The following is a 4,597-nucleotide window of genomic DNA, read 5'->3' as shown; positions in this document are numbered from 1 at the left end:
ACCTGAAACACACCCCAAAGGTCACGGAGATGTGAGCTGTGATGCTTACATGTCTTTGATGCCCACCCCCGGGCACTCGTCTATCACCACATGCCATGGCGGTCACACATCTGCATGATCTCCTCAGCATAGGGGTAGTGACTGGTGCGGAACGAGTTGGCGCCCAACCACTTCAATAAGTTAAAGTCCTTGACAATCAAGGGCCAGTCAAGGCCTTTACCACGAATCTACAAACACAAGAAAAGGAGGATGGGATTACTGAACTGCTTCTACTTTCTTTTTTTTTTTTTTTTTTTTTAAATATACACTCGATTTCTGTCTGTTATCAGAATGTAAATGTCCATGAGACTGAGCTAGGGGAAAGCTCTGTAAATGTTACAACAGATTTGCTGCTTCAAAGCTAAGTGAGATTTTTGGTGAAAGGTTTGCTTCCCTCTAGTGGTACTCACATCAGCGTCCTCGTGTTTATTGACCCCATGGAAATAGAAGGGCTTGTTGTTGATGAGGAACTGGGTGCTGGAAACGTTGACTGTACGGATGCCGACTGGTAAAGTATACACATCCTCATTTGTTGATATCCCATTGGCCGATAATAAGCGAACCTAGATATTAGTGCAGATGTCAGCAACATTTCTTTCCTTGTATCTTGTTCAGCAGATATTATAAATATAAGATGTTGTGCTGTAAACCCACATGAAGAAAAGTGAAGGGCAATTAAAACTATAAACTAGTTAGTTAAATTCAGCCAGCAAATGATTCCAGCTTCCTGGTCTCAAAACAAGATAGCTGCTGTTTTCCTGGGGAGCTCTAGAGGCACTTAATTCTCTCCACTACTCTCTGGCAACCAGACATGCACCCCCATTTAGGGGCATTGCTTATGTGGCCAACATCAGAAACCTTATGCAAAAAGTCACTTTGAAATGTATGTAAACATCTTGTCTTACCTCCAAAGAGTAGAGATAACCTGGATTCTGGTGCATCAAATATGGCCACCACAGCTTGACATCTACTACTTTGAGGACTCCAGATGGCTTGCTGGAGGAGGCCACAGAGTAGCCATCTTTGTCTATCAAACTGATGTTCAGGGTGGCAGTGGCCGCACCCTGGACTGATATGTTGTATAGGACTAGACCTGAAAAAACAGGGCAAAAAAAACAAACAAAAAAACTAATAAAAAACACACAACACTCTGAACAATGTAACATAAAAAGACAGGAACCAGAAAACAGTCTCTTTGCTCAATAAAGCTGCATGTGATGAACTACCAGTTTACTCTCCAACAAATGTTTTGGTCGCAGACTGCCAGTGATGATCTGAAACTATTCATTTACCGGTGTTATCCAAGAAGTCAGTCACCACAGTGATGTCATCCACATAAGCCTTAGGGGTAGTATACAGCAATACGGGGCGATGTATGCCAGCGTAGTTGAAGAAATCAAAGAAGATGTTTTGCACAAAAAAACCATCAGGGTACCTGTTGAGCAATTACATTTCCTCATTAATGGTATACATTTTAATCCCGCCCAAATATTACAGCAAACTAGAAAAGGCTAGATTCTCAGATTAAAAGATGCCGGAATTAGCAAATTTAGTCAAAAACAGAAAACTGTCAATGACTTCTGTGTTTTCATTATGGACCAATGGGAATATCTCAATGTGTCAGGAAGAGCATATCTTGAAAATATAAGTGAATGCACAACTGAGCTTTGGAAGTGTCTTCATAAACAACTTGACGCAATTTGTTTTCTGAATTGAAATTACTTATTATTAACAACTTTATTTGCCGCAACAGTTTAAGGAAGAATAAAGTACTGTGCGAGAGGACCTGAACACATCTGGCCCTGTGAAGGCCCCCCCCCCAACAACAGTTTAAGTTGTGAAAGGAGCTGAAGTGTCAGTTGAAGTGTTACCTGTAAGCACCAGCTGAACTGTAAATAATACAACTGAACTGACAGTTGAAGCTTAAGTACTCAAAAGCAGCTGTATTTTCTTACAATTCATCACAGTCCAAGTAAAACTAATGAAAGAAGTTGAAGGGTCAGATGCTGTGCAAGACTGAATTCAGACCAAATCGGGCATTGCAGAAATTAGAGCAGGGTTGTGTGGCGTATGGGTGTGCTTGTGCGGAGAAACAAAAGAACGTTTTATTTCTCGCTACCGGCACTCCCTCTCCTCATTTACTGACTAGGTCGCTCGCCAACTGCTGTCTCTCTCAAACAAATGAACACAAGCCAAAGGAGGCTTCATGGTATCACCATTTCTCAGCCTAGACTGCAAGCAAGGCACAGGTCGCTGCGTTAGTTGGCATCCCCCGTGAGGGCCATCCTCACGGCTGCAGCCTAAACAAACTTCCCACACTCAGATAGTACATGGGGTGTACTTGTATAACGCCTTTCTAGTCTTCCGACCACTCAAAGCGCTTTTACACTACGTCCCATTTACCCACAGTCGTGCACTGATGGCAGAGGTTAAGGTGCCAACTGCTCATCAGAAACAGAAATTAACATTCAGCTATTTGGGGCTCGTATCTTGCACAAGAACAACAAGGCCAATGTTCCAATTAGTGGGCCCCATTGCAAATCGAATTTCCCCTTCAGGGACAATAAAGATTGAATTGAATTGCAAGTCAACGGGAGGATCTGCATTTTTGCCACAACACCTGGTTTGGTCTGAATTCAGCCGAAGGCGTGAGAACATCTGATAGATCAGTTGATGTGCAAGTCATGAAAGCACTTGAAGGCGCCGTTAGAAATAAGCGGTTCTTCAGGATTTAACCCAGAGCAATGTACACCAATGTTAAAATCTGTAACTGGTTGAAAAATCCTACAATTTCTCTAAAACTGAAAATTTTTTAAAGTAAAAAAAGTGTTGTGCTTTGCTTGTGTAGCTTGAAAAACATGTAGGTTTGAAGATTCTGCCCATTGATTCCCATTTCTAAAAAGTTGGGCGAAACAGGGAACATTTTTAAAACTATGTATTATTTCAAAACAAATCAAAGTTAGTGTACTTCAGCGAATGAATTTAAGCTTTCGTATCAAGTTGGATGAGGTTACTTGGTGGGGTCGTTCAGGTACTGGATGTTTCCTGGAGGAAGAGTCTCCAGAGTCAGAGTGTTGTTGACAGCGATGGTGATCCTGCATGCATTCGATGGGTCGTTGCGAATAAGACTGCCTATCTCAGCCTCAAAGGGAAGATGGCCACCTTCATGCTCTGTCACTTTCACCCCGTTCACCCACTGCAAAAGGTAAAGACAATGACTCCATCAAAGGTGTGTGTCGGTAAGTGATGCCGATGGCTTGTTTGTGATACTCACCACTACTGAATAATAGTGAGCACTTCCCACTCTCAGAACCACTCTTTTTCCTTCATCAGCGACCCAGCGGACAGGCACCACCACCTCTCGCTCGTACCACACCCAGCCAATGAAATCTCTCAGTGTGGGGTCCTGGGTGATGTCATTATAGCTGGCGGGAACTGGCATGTCAATCACAGGGCCAGTCTAGGAAAAATTAAATTTCAATGAGAAAAAGACAGTGGATCTGCTCTACTAAACTCTAGTGAGTTTATAGTAACTAAATTACTCTATTTAGATGATAATCAAAACTAACAATCAATCACCATGTAGAATATGGTGTTAATGATGATTTTACTTGGTCATTTTTCTCCTTTGGCAATGGCTGGATCATCGATAAGGACTCCACAAGATAAATCTGAGGGGTCACTAAATGATTAAGGACTAGGAAAGAGAAATATATCTGCACAATTGTGTACATCTCTGACTGACAGTATGTACCCTATTACAGATTACTGCCAGTGATTATGATTCGATTGGATACATTAGATGAAGGAAACACTTTAACTGTCAAACAAGTGACCTGCTTTATTTAGCCAAAGTTGTTGTTAGCCCTGCTCACCTCTGCCAGGCGACGTTTGTACCATGCACTCTCGAAGCCCTGGTTCCTCTTTGGGGACTTGTCAGCCCTGAAGCTCCACACCCCGTTCAGCTCCTTCACCTCTCTGGAGGAAGACTCTCGGGGGAAGAGCATGCCGGCGTCCAGCAGGCAGACCGCGTCAAACACGGCAAACAGTCCCAAAACCCGAAGCACCCCGAGCCTCCTACTTAGACCATCCTGACACCACAGTCCAACGTTGCTCACCAGGAAAGTAGCTCCGCGGTTTTTATTGCTGATTCAGTCACATGATGTATTCCGTTGTCACGTGACGGCAGAGCGTTTGACTTGCCTTCACGTGCCTTCGGTTACTGTCGGAAATGTCTCGATTAATAGGTGAACTGAAAATGGTTTATGTTATGTAACGGTTCGGAATGTTAGTCACCTTTGGATAACCTTCTACCTGGGAATAAGTTATGGTAGTAATATCACTACCCATTAACTAGCTTGAGTAATGAGCACGCTGTTTTTTTTTTAATGACTTTATTGAGAATGTCAGCACATACATACAACAAATAAAGACATAACGTTACAACATTTCATTGTCCAGGGGTACAAAAATAATTTAACATTTATTAAGGCTTTCTGACGAAACAAAGTCCAGGTTATAGCACCGAATTGGGTTCTTGAGTTCCAATATCAGCCAC

General features: G+C 42.6%; 1 pseudogene; it reads right to left on the bottom strand.

Moving 5' to 3' along the window:
* Window positions 1-45: 45 nt before the first annotated feature.
* LOC119911217 lies at window positions 46-4,185 on the bottom strand (annotated as a pseudogene).
* Between the last annotated feature and the right edge of the window lie 412 nt (window positions 4,186-4,597).

The sequence above is a fragment of the Micropterus salmoides genome, unplaced genomic scaffold (genome assembly GCF_014851395.1).
Source record: "Micropterus salmoides isolate LMB-PRFRI ecotype aquatic unplaced genomic scaffold, ASM1485139v1 Ms_hic_scaffold_1965, whole genome shotgun sequence".
NCBI lineage: Eukaryota > Metazoa > Chordata > Actinopteri > Centrarchiformes > Centrarchidae > Micropterus > Micropterus salmoides.
The sequence above is the reverse complement of the archived record's forward strand: the minus strand, read 5'-3'. Positions and strand labels throughout refer to the sequence as shown.